Here is a 12485-nt window from a genome sequence, read left to right as displayed (position 1 = left end):
TCACTGAGGTTTGGCATACATGCTCTAGCACTAATACCAGGTCAGCACTTCACCTGTGCACAGATTGCTCAACCCTGAGCACTGATACATCATGAAGCTAAACTCGTTCTTCCTACACACTTGTTTGATCCTAAAATCATCCTGAATTCTGGTGATATCACTCAGTCTCTCTCTAAGTGGTATCCCTCACTGTCTGGATCTAATTGCTGCCTCTGTCAGTGTCTCTCACTCTTGCAGCAACTCCAAATCCTGAGCCAATAGAATTGTCCACTCCAGAGAGATACAGCAGCACAGGCCAGGGATGGAGACTGGGATTTTCCAGATATCTGTGGGACACAGTATGATTCTCCCTGTGTAACCCTCACTGCTGCTGTCTAATTTCCTAATCTATCTATCTTTCAGTCTCCTATAGGTACTCAGGAAGTTACTGACTCAGTGGAAGTCCCAGCTGCTGGGTGTTTCGTCCATCACCACATTGAAGATGTTTGGTCAGCCAGAGAGACAAAGTGCAGGGAGATCTGGAGCCTTCAATAAATCCTGCAGTGAGGTAAGATCACTCACAGTGCACAGAGCAAGGAGCAATGAGAGGGGTCCAAACATCGGCTAACAAGACATGACATAGATACCGTGCTGGAGGGGGAGCACAGTACAGACACACCCCAGGCTCAATCACCGCCCCAACTTTAACTTACTTTGTACTGAGTCAGCATCGGAAGTGTCACAGTTATCGATCCAGGTCTGTGCTGTCTTAGTGAGTATCAGTACAACAAAGGGGAAAGCAGGCCTCCCACGAGAGGGTGGGACTGCTGCCTGGGATCTTTCTGTTCTGCGCTCCCTCTCCAACACTGTATCTATGTCATGTCTCCTTGACCAGTGTCTTCAACAGTGTGTAACCCCTACATCAGTTCCAGTCCCTGTAACCTCCTCCCTTCCCTTTCGTCCCTCTACATATTTGAAATGTACTGCATTCCAGCCTACCATCCCTGTCTCTGTAACTTGCTTCAGTATCTACAACATGCCTTATCTCGGAAGTCTCCTCCTTCAATAACTGGAGACAGAGGCATGCAGCACCATTCGGTCGAGATCCCCTTTGATAACCGTATTCACTGTCCACTACACCATTAATTTGATCATCCATAAAATTACAAACAATGGCTCCTTTATTCTCATCCAAATCGTTTATGTAGATGATATACATCAGTGGGCCCATCCCTGATCCTTATGGCACACCGCTGGTCACAGGCCTCCAGTCTGAACAACAACCCTCTCCCACCTCCCTCTGTCTCCTAATGTGAAGCCAATTTTGTATCCAGTTGGCGATCTCTCCCTGATCCCATGTGATCTAACCTTACTAACCAGTGTATCATGCTAAACCCTGTCAAAGGCCCTGCTGACATTGGTGTAGACAATATCTGGTCACAACTTCAACGAAAGCAATCAAGTTAGTGAGCCCTGACTTTGTCTGCACAATGCCCTGCTGACGATCTTTGATCAATCTTTGATTTTCCAAATGAATGTGACTCCTATCTGGCAGAATCACTTTCACAACTTACCCACCACTGACGTTGGGCTAATTGGCCTTAAGTTCCCTGGCTTTCCATTGCAGCCTTTCATAAATAATGGAATAAAACTATATTCTTGCCATAGAGCCATACAGCATGGAAACTGACCCTTCAGTTGGTACCAAACATTACCTAAAACTAAACACATCCCAGCTGCCTGTTGCTGGCCCATATCCCTCTTACCCCTCCCTATTCCTGTACTTAATCAAATGTGTTTTAAACATTGTATTTGTACCCACAGTCCCCCCCCCCCCACTTCCTCAGGAAGTTTATTCCACTCTCAAACCACCCTCTGTGTAACAATTAGCCCCCATGTTTTTTTTAACATGTCCCTCTTCTCACCCTAAAAATGTGGCCCTTCCACTTGAGACTCCCCCATCCTGAGGAAAAGGTAACTGCCATTAACTCTATCTATATCCCTCATCTTTTTCATAAACTTCCATCAGGCCATCTCTCATCCTCCTGGCTGCAGTGAAAAAAGACTGGCTGGATGGGCTTTTCTTCAAAGCTCAAGCCTTCCATACCCAGCCACATCCTGGTAAATCTCTTCTGAACGCCCTGCAGCTTAATAATATCCTCACAATAACTGGGCGACCAGAACTGGACAGAGTATTGCAGAACAGGCCTCACCAATATCTGTGCAATCTCAACATGATGTCCCAAATCCTCCACTCAATGGACTGAGCAACAGTCAGGCATGCCAAGCACTGTCTTATCCATCCTGTGATGTAAGCTTCAAGATTTATGTACCTGAACCCGGAGGGCCCTCTGCTCTAAAACACTAACCGAGGCCCGAACATTAATTGTATAAGCTCTACTCTTGTTTGTTTTACCAAGTGCACTACCTCGCATTTATTCAGATTGAATTCCATCTACGGTTTCTCAGCCATTTCAGCCATATTATCAAGATCCATTTTAGCAAACCTCCTTCACAGTCCACGATTCCACCCTCCAGTCTTCCAGCACCTCACACTTGGCTGTCAATTGTACAAATACCTTTGCTCAGTGCTCCACAATTTCTTGCCTAGCATCCCACAATGTCCTATGATACACTTAATGAAGTCGTGGGGCTGTCCATACCTTTGTGTTTTAAAACCTCCAGCACCACCTCTTCTATAATGTGCACTCTTTTCAAGTCATAGAGATGGATACCATGGAAGCAGAGCCTTCGGTCCAACTTATCTATGCTGACCAGAAGATCTAAATGCATCCATCCCATTTACCAGCATTTGGCCCAAGTACCTCAAAACACTTGTTATTGATATACCCAACCAGATACCTTTTAAATGTTGTAATTGTATTAGTCTATGTTACTTTCTCTCTCAGCTCATTCCATACACGCATCACCATGTGCATGAAAAAGCTGTCCCTTCAGTCCCTTTGAAATCTTTCCCCTCTAACCTTAAACCTATGCCCTCTAGTTTTGGACTCCCAACCTCTGGGAAAAGACCTTCAATGTTTACCCAATCCATACCCCTCATGTTTATATAAACCTCTGTAAGGTCACCCCTCAGTCTCCGATTCTCCAGTGACAGTAACCCCAGCTTATTCAGCAACAACCCGGGCAATATCTTGTTAATCGTTTCTGAGCACTTTCAAATTTCACAACGTCATTCCTATAGCAGGGTGACTGGAATTGCCGAGAACTCAATTGTGGTCTAACATATTGCTCTTGTTCCCTGAGTTCCCCAGTCTTTCTCCACAGTAAGTTCTGGAGTGAAAACATTGTTTAGGGTCTTAGGAAATATCCAGCACTTCTGCACATCAATTGCCTCATTCATCTTTAAGGGCCCTTATTTTGTCTCGAGTTACTCTATTACGCTTAATATATTTATACAACCACTTTTGGATTCTCCTTATGCTTCTCTGCAGAGGCTATTTCATGTACCCTTTCTGCATTCCTGATTTCCACCCAAAGTGTATTTCTCCAGCCCCTGTGATCCTCGTGGATTCCCTTCATCCAGCTGACATGTTCCCCTTTTCCTTGACCGGACTCTTAACAGACAGCCAGTGTTTAAAAATGCTGTCAGCATTGACCTGCACACAAACAGGAACATGCTGGCACTGAACGCTCAATTTATCTCACTTTTAATATATTCTCACTTGCCAGATTTCACTTTCCCTGTAAATGGACTCTCCAATCACCTTTTCAAAGTTCCTTGGCTGATACGATCAATATTAGTCTGGCCCCATTTTACAATTTGAACTTGTGGACCAGGCCTGTCCTTTTCCATAGCCATTTTCAAACTCATGCAACTGCCTCAGTCCCTTTCCCTACCTTGTTTCCCAAGTGGAGGTCAGGTTTTGCCCATTTCTCTTTTCAGTCCATTTACATATTGATTGGGAGTTTTCTGGAACGCAATTACCAAATTCCTCCCTTGCAAATGCTGAACACTGGCAGGCCCAGTCTCAGTTTGGAAAGTTTAAAAACCCCTGCCATAACAACCCTATTATTGTGATCGATATTTGAGATCTCCTGACATATTTGTTTCTCAGTCTGCCACGGATTATTCGGGGTCAATAGGACAATTGTGTCAGAGTGATGACCCATTCTTAATTCTCAGTTCCACTAACATAGCTTCACTGGGCAATCCCACAGGAATATCCTCTCTAAGTACTGCTGTGATGATTCATGCAATCAAAACCCACCACCACGCGTCCTCTCTTGCCTCCCCTTCCTGTAGCATCTCTACCTTGAAACAATGAGCTGCCAGTCCTGCCCCTCCCTCAGCTGTGTTTCTGTAATAACTATAATATCCCAGTCCCATGTCCCAATCCATGTCCTGAGTTCATCTTCCTGAGCTGTCAGGCCCCTTGCAATGAAATAAATGCAGTTTAATCATCGGTTTTCCACTATTCCCTGCTATGTTCTTGCCTGCCTTGTCTGTTGAAATTGCTGTCTTTAACTTGTGCACCAACCTCAATCTTCTTTCTGACCTTATGACTGTTTCCGGTCCAACACCCTGCCAGATTGGATTATATCCTCTCAAGCAGCTCTCACAATTCGCCCCACCAGGATATGGGTCCCCCTCCTGCTCCCAGTTCAGGTGCCTTCCCCACCCAGTCCACCTGTTCTGACACCTTTAGGGATATTTGGTCAGGTCCCTGCGTTCCTCAGTAGTCGGCAAGAACCAACCATTCATTATGTCTGCCCTTTGCTTATCATACCTCCCACAGGGTATGACCTCACATTGATCAGAAGTAAACTCTGCTCAGATTATCATCTGATCGTCATCAGACTGTAACGAGAGACCATCCCCTTCACTGTGAACATCTTCATCTTTCATGTCGACTGCAAACCTATGAATGATAACTTTTGCTTTCACATCGAAGTTATTATTCAATAGATTAACCAGTGCTGGTTCCTGCACAGATCCCTGTGGTACACCCGCTGGTGAAAGAATTTCAAACACGAAGAGGTTTATCCACGAATTTTGTATCCAATTTACCAACTTGCCTTGAATCCCAGTGGCTCTTCCCTTTCGGACCAGCCTTCCATGTGGGACCTTGTCAAAGGCCTTATTCAGGTCCATGTAAACCACATCATCTGCACTGCCCTCATCAATATTTTGAGAGATCATTTAAAAAAAAACGCAACTGAATTCCTCAGACAGTATCTTCCTCTGCCAAATCCGCGATGACTCAGCCAAGTTGATCCCTGCCTTTTCAAGTGTTTATTCATCCTCAGAATTGTTCCCAGAAATGTCCCTCCCCCTGTTGTCAGACTATCTGCTCTGTAATTACCTGGCCTATTCTTGCTGCCTTTCTTGAACAAAGGAACCACCTTAGCGATCCTCCAGTCATTCAGCACTTCACCTGTGGCCAGCAAAGTATTAAATATATACACCTGTGCCCCAGCAATCTCCTCCCTTACCTCCCATAGCAGCCTGGGATATATTTCTTTGGGCTTTGGGGATTTCCCCACCTTTATGCCTGTGAAGACATTTAATACTTGCTCCTTATTGATCTTAACATGTTGTAGAACCTCACCATCCCAACTGAAATCCCCGGCTACAATGTCTTTCTCCTGTGTGAATACGATGGGAAGTATTCATTGGAGACCTCACCTACTTCCTCTGGCTCCATGCACAGATTATCCCTTTGGTTTCTAACAGGCACAACTATTTAACTAGTAATCTTCTTCCTCGAACTGTATTGATAAAATACCTTGTGGCCTTTTCTTAACAGTATCTCCCAAGGGTATTTCAAGCCCATTCTTTGCTCCTCATTTTTAAGGACCCCTTGCACTCTCTATACTTTTGAAGTGCTTCGCCTGTTTTCATCGCACAGTACTTACTTTATCCAGGTCACGATATCGCGTGACCAGTATTCACTGCAGTTACTGCCGTTGTCTTTCACTCTTCTCTTCTGGGAGCACACTGGCCCAGAATTCTCCCTGTATCACTTTAACCTTGTTCCTTAATCCGAATATGAACCCAACTGTAAATAGTTCCTCCCAGTCTGTGTTTGCCAGATCCTGTCTCGTGATAGTGATAATGCCCAGTGACAGTAATATTCTAATGATTAGGGGCTTCTCCAAATTTTGGCACCTTCACTTCTGCACTATCCTTATTTCTTTCCAAAATGACTTTGACACTTAGTGTTGTGTCCACTATCCCAAAAACCCTACAAAAATCCTTATCCTTCTGTCTATCATCCTGTCCAGCATCTACAACCTACTCTGTCGGTAACACCCAGCCCTTACTGATCTACCCTCCAGCCTCTCCAGCACATGATATCACTGCAAACTTCTCCGGTCCCCACAGCACTTCTCCATCCTTTCATACAGCACCTCATTACCTCTAACTATTCAGAGAGTACGGAGGCATGGGATACAGGGAAACCTATCTGTCTGGATACAGAATTCCTGGCCTCTAGAAGACAGAGGACGATGATAGATACAAAACCTTCAGCCTGGAGTTCAGTGACCAGTCGTGTTCTGCAGGGATCAGTTCCCGGAACCATGCTCTTTGTGATTTTTATAAATGACTTGGATGTGGGAGTGGAAGATTGGGTTAGTAAGTTTGCCAATGACACAAAGATTGTTGTGGTGGTGGGTAGTGTGGAGGTCTGTTGCTGGTTGCAACGGGGTATTGACATGATGGGGAGCTGGGCTGAGAGGTGGCAGAAAGAGTTCAACCTGGAAAAGTGTGAAGTGATTGGTTTTGGAAGGTCGTAACTTGAATTTGGAATATTGGGTTAAAAGTAAGATTCTTGGCAGTGTGGAGTAACAGTTGGATGTTTGGTTCCATGTCCATAGATCCCTCAAAGTTGCTACCCAAGCTGATAGGGTTGTTAAGAAGGAATACGTTGTGTTGGCTTTCATTAGCTGAGGGATTGAGTTTCAGAGCCGTGAGGCTATGCTGCAGCTCTATGGAGCTCTGCTTAGACCACTCTTTGATATTATATTCAGTTTTGATTCTCTCATTACAGGAAGGATGTGAAAGCTTAAGAGATGGTAAAGAGAAGATTTATAAGGATGCTGCCTGGACTGAAGAATATGTCTTATGAAGAAAGGTTGAGGGAGGTAAGGCTTTCCTCATTGGAGTGAAGAAGGATGAGGGACGTCTTGGTCGAGGAGAACAAGATAATAAGAGGTGCAGACACAGTGAACAGTGATTTTTTCCCCCATGGCAGAAATGTCTATCAGAAGGGAGTATAATATTAAGGTGACTGGAAGAAGGTTAAGGGGAGATTTCAGAGTTTGGTTCTCCACAGAGTGGTGGGTGTGTCGAATGTACTGCAGTGGTGGTAGTAGTTAGGTGCGTTAAGGGCATTTAATAAGAGTCTTGGAAAGGCACATGGATGATAGTGCAAAATGAAATGTATGTAGGTATGATCTTAGAGGAGGATAAAAGGTCGGCAGAACATTGAGGGCCCAAGGGCCTTATACTGTACTGTTTTATGTTCTACGTTCCGTATGGAAAACTGGGTAATATGTTCTGATCAAAGTAAAAGGATACGGCATCCAGGAGGAGCTAGTCAACTGGATATACAATTTACCACATGGTAGGAGACAGAGGGTCATTGGAGACATTTTGTTTTTCTGACTGGGGGTGTTTGTCATTTGGATAATTGATTTGGCTGAGAATATTACTTTCCTGGTAAATACGTTTGTAGGTGGCACTAAGATTAGTGATATACTGGACAGTGAAGAAGGTTAACTATGATAAAACAGGATGAACAGTACTGCTGGGATAGTGGGCTGAAGAATAGCAGATGGAGTTTAATTAAATAATGTGAAGTGTTCTATTTTGGTAAACCAAGCCATGGCGGGACTTGTACAGTTAATGTTCGGGCCCTGGGTAGTGTTGTCAGTCAGCGAGCCAGAGATGCAGGTACACAGCTCTTTGAAAGTGGTGTCTCAGGGAGACAGGTTGGTGAAGCAGGTGTTTGGGATGGTTACCTTCATTGGTCACAGCATTGAGAGTAGGAGTTGGGATGTCATGTTGTGGTGGACACTGGTGAGGTCACCATAAAAGCATTGTTGATCAGTAGGAGAAATACATCTGGTTCACTTACATCCTTTAGGGAAGGACATCTGACATTCTAACCTGGTCTGGCTGTCATGTTACTCCAGACCCACAGCAATATGGCTGATTCGGAGCTGCCCTCTGGGTAATTAGCATTGGGGCAAAGAATGCTGGTTCTGGTAGTGACACCCACATCCCATGAATGAATAAGTTAAATACATATGTCCCTCCATTCCTCTGTGAACCCCTCCAGCTGCAACAATCCGTACTGGCTTTGTAACACCATTCAGGCCCTGACCACTCTCTGTAACACTCTCACCACCTCCAGCACCTTCACCTCTCCCTGTTCCTGACGTGTCATCAAACCCTGACAATGATTTCCCTTCTCACTGCCCCCCTCCTGCAAGCAAACAGTTCACAATCCCTCTAACACTTACTGCCTAAACACTCTCTCACTTTAGAATTGTTAGTACTTTTTGGTGATCTTCTAAGCCTGATAATCTAATAAGATCCATTTGTCCTGAGTGAGGGACAGCAGGAAATTTCTTGCTGAGATTTTGACTGTTTCAATGGAATGTCCTTTTGTTGAGTGTTTTACATCATTCTTCAAGTGTTTTCAACTGTTTGCTTACAGACACACATTCTAGTCTGTTCATCCTGTTCACCCTTGGTCAGTTCTCCTCTCAAACCCATGTAAATGGGCTATTTTGTTTCACATTGTGTCTTGTCCATTCTGTGATTCATGTTAAAGATTTAGAATTAATTAAATTTCACTTTATCCCAGTTTCCCAGAGGATCTCCCTGTGTGCCATTACTCATTCACTCAGCTTCATCAGACAACAGTCGCTCTGAGATAGCTGCGTCCCTCGCCAGTTGCACAATGTGATATTCAAAGAAACACTGATGGGAAAAAAAAGTTCTACTCTTCGAATACCACTCTTGTCAGTGTGATTGTGCCAAATTATGCGAATATTGAAGTTTCCCAAAATTATCTCAATGCCTTTGTTAAAAATTCCAATGAGTTCCTGTTTAATGCAATGATGAGCAAGGAAATCCTGTTCGGTGGCTAAAACTGTTCTGCTGCTTGTGACCTTGGCAAGTAGTAGCCAGAATTTACATTCAGACAGATTCTACTTCATGATCTGTGGCCAAATACTTTCTCTGTAATGCCTTTGTTACCCATGTCTGTCAGCGTTACCCAACCGTCCTTTCCCATTCTGCCTTAGACCCCGCAAGATTGTGAACCATTGAATATTTATGTTCCACCTTTTGTTCGTCCTGTAACCATGTCTCTCTAGTGTCTAAATCCCATTTATCTCTGTGTCACAAATCCATCTACCTTATTGAAAATACTTTGTCCATTCCAAAATAAAACATAATTTACTCTTTCCCATAATCTCCTGTCACAAACCTGATGTACAGTTTTAGTTAAAGTTTTTCCATCCTGTTCCTGTCTGCTTGACTTCAGTCACATTCCCATGCTGTTCTGATGCTTCACTTTTTATCTTTGGATTTGGAAAGCTCCTTTCACTTGAACCCTGTCCCTGCATCCTCTCTATCAATTTAAAGCTCTGTCCATAAACCTGCCAACATAATTACCAATACTCCATTCTCATCATGGTTCCACTGGATCCCAGTGCAATGGGATTGTTTTTATTTACTTGTGGGATATGGGTGTCTCTGGCTGCCCAGCCTGAGCTGCCTTTGAGTTGAGTAACTTGCTCGGCCATTTCAGAGGTAAATTGAGAGACAAACACTTTACTGTGGGTATGTCGTGCAGACCACGTGAGGATAGGCAGATGTTCTTCTCTTAAGGACCAGTGTCTTTTTGATAAACAAAGATTATTTTGGACATCAGCAATGGTTTCATACTTATTCATGAATTTGTAATTGCAAGTTGTTTTTAATTATTGATTTAAACTTCCCCCATTTCTGTTGGTGGGATTCAAACCTGTCTCCCCTGACCATTAGCTGAGGTTTGGGATACATGCTCTAGCAATAATACCACTCGGCCATCACTTCACCTGCTCACAGGTTGCTCATTCCTGATCGTTTATGCCAGTGCATACTGAAGCAAAACCCGTTCTTCCTACACAATTATTTGATTCTGACATCTTCAAGCAGTCTGGTGATATCACTCAGTCTCTCTCCACGTGGTATCCCTCACTGTGGTGGTCTAACTGCTGCCGCTGTCAGTGTCTCTCACTCTTGCAGCTACTCCAGATCCTCAGCCAACAGAATTCTCCACTCCAGAGAGATGAGGCAGAACAGGCCAAGGATGCAGACTGGGATTTTCCAGATCTCTGTGTGACTTCGTGCCATTCTGTATGTGTAACCCTCAGTTCATCCGTCTAACATCCCATTCTGTCTATTTCTCTGTCTCCAGTAGGTTCATGACTAAATAGACTTCCCATCTGCTGGGTGTCTCGTCCATCACCACATTGAATATAGTTGGTCAGCCAGAAAGACAAAGGGAAGGGAGATCTGGAGTCTTCAATAAATCCTGCATGAGGTAAGATCACTCACAGCGCACAGAGCAGAGAGCAAGAGTGGGCTCCAAACATCAGCTAACAAGACATGACATAGATACAGTGCTGGAGGGGGAGCACAGTACACACACCCCTCAGGCTCAATCCCCACCCCTACTGTAAGTTCTGTTGTACTAAGACTCATTACTCTGCAACACTGTATCTGTGGCATGTCTTGTGCACCAGTGTCTTCAATAATTTGTAACTCCTATAACAGTTCCTGTCTCTGTAACCTCCTCACTTCCCGATAGCCCCTCCACATATTTGAAATGTACTGCATTCCAGACTACAATCACTATCACTGTGACTTGCTACAGTGTCTATCACATGCCTTATCTCCTCCTCCAATAACTGGAGACAGAGCCATGCAGCATAAAAGGGTTCCTTGGATCCAACTAGTCCATGCTGACCAGAGTCCCTGAACAAGTCATGTTTCCCTGCACTTGACCCATATCCCTTCAAACCTTCTCCTCTCCATGTACCTGCCCAAATGTTTTTTACATGTTGTTATTGTACTTTTCTCTACCACTTCCCCTGGGAACCCATTCCATGCCTGCACCATCCTCTGAGTGAAAAATGTTCTCCTCCAATCCCATCTAAGTCTTTCCTCTCCCATCTCATATTTATGCCCTCTAGAACACAGATCATGACAGTGCAGTACTGGCCTTTCAGCTCTCGATGTTGCACTGACCTGTGGAACTAATCTGAAGCCCAAGTAACTAACACTAGTCCATTCTTGTCCATATGCCTATCCAATGACCATTTAAATGCCCTTAAAGTTGACGAGTCTACCACTGTTGCCGGCAATGCATTCCATGGCCCGACTACTCTGAGTAAAGAACCTACCTCTGGCATCTGTCCCATATCTATTTATTAGTATTAGTATCTACCTCAATTTACTGTCTCCCCTCGCATTAGGCATCGCGATCAAAGACAAAAGGCTCTCACTGTCCAACTCATCTAACTCTGTTTATGTTATATGTCTCAATTAATAGGCCTCAAATGTCTTCTCACGACCAGAAACAGATTCAAGTCTCTCAGCATTACTCATAAGTCCTTCACTCCAGACTCGGTAAAATCTTAGTAAGTCTCCTCTGAACCCTATCCAAATCTTGAACATCCTTCCTGTAATGCGTTGGTCTGAACCATAGTCAAAACTATGACTATGAACCATAGTCAAAATTTGAGCGGGAGCAGCGTCGAAGTAAAAGCGAACTCGGGAGACTACAGCAAAGGTAAGACAGTTCGTTTTAAAATTGCTTACCTGTAGCGGGCAGCGGTGTGTTTTTTTTTTCTCTCTCTCTCCACAGAAAGAGCGGGAGCTGCAGAGGAAGTGACGGCGAGCAGAGGGGCAGCCGGGAAGGAAAAGTGAGTATATAAGTCTGGAAGGATCTAAAGAAAGGGAATTCATGGAATGCTTACAGGATGGCTTTTTGGAACAGCTTGTCATGGAGCCCACAAGAGAGCAGGCTATTCTGGACCTCGTGCTTTGCAATGAACCAGACTCTATAAAAGATCTTAAAGTAAGGGAACCGTTAGGAAGTAGCGACCATAATATGGTAGAGTTCAGTCTGGAGTTTGAAAGGGAGAAGGCAAAATCTGATGTAATGGTGTTACAGTTGAATAAAGGTAATTATGAAGGCATGAGAGAGGAACTGACTAAAATAGACTGGAAGAAGAGGCTAACCGAAAAGACACTACAGCAAAAATGGCAGGAGTTTGTAGGTATAATTGAGGACACTACAGAGGTTCATTCCCAAGAAAAGAAAGATTAACCGGGGAGGGATTAGACAACGTTGGCTGACAAAGGAAGTCAGGAAATGTATTAAAGAAAAAGAGAGATCCTATAAAGTGGCTAAGAAGAGTGGGAAATCAGAAGATTGGGAAGGATACAAAAGCCAACAGAGGATAACAAAGAGTGT

At 44.1% G+C, this 12485-nt stretch overlaps 1 long non-coding RNA gene across 1 annotated transcript; it reads left to right on the top strand.

Annotated features, from left to right (window-relative positions):
• The first annotated feature begins 407 nt into the window (after positions 1-407).
• LOC140485496 (uncharacterized) lies at positions 408-11681 on the top strand. Its single transcript, XR_011962359.1, has 4 exons — positions 408-547; positions 6996-7159; positions 10422-10547; positions 11559-11681. It is a non-coding gene; the product is annotated as an uncharacterized lncRNA (long non-coding RNA).
• Positions 11682-12485: the final 804 nt, after the last annotated feature.

Source organism: Chiloscyllium punctatum, chromosome 14 (assembly GCF_047496795.1).
Source record: "Chiloscyllium punctatum isolate Juve2018m chromosome 14, sChiPun1.3, whole genome shotgun sequence".
Lineage (NCBI taxonomy): Eukaryota > Metazoa > Chordata > Chondrichthyes > Orectolobiformes > Hemiscylliidae > Chiloscyllium > Chiloscyllium punctatum.
The sequence above is the reverse complement of the archived record's forward strand: the minus strand, read 5'-3'. Positions and strand labels throughout refer to the sequence as shown.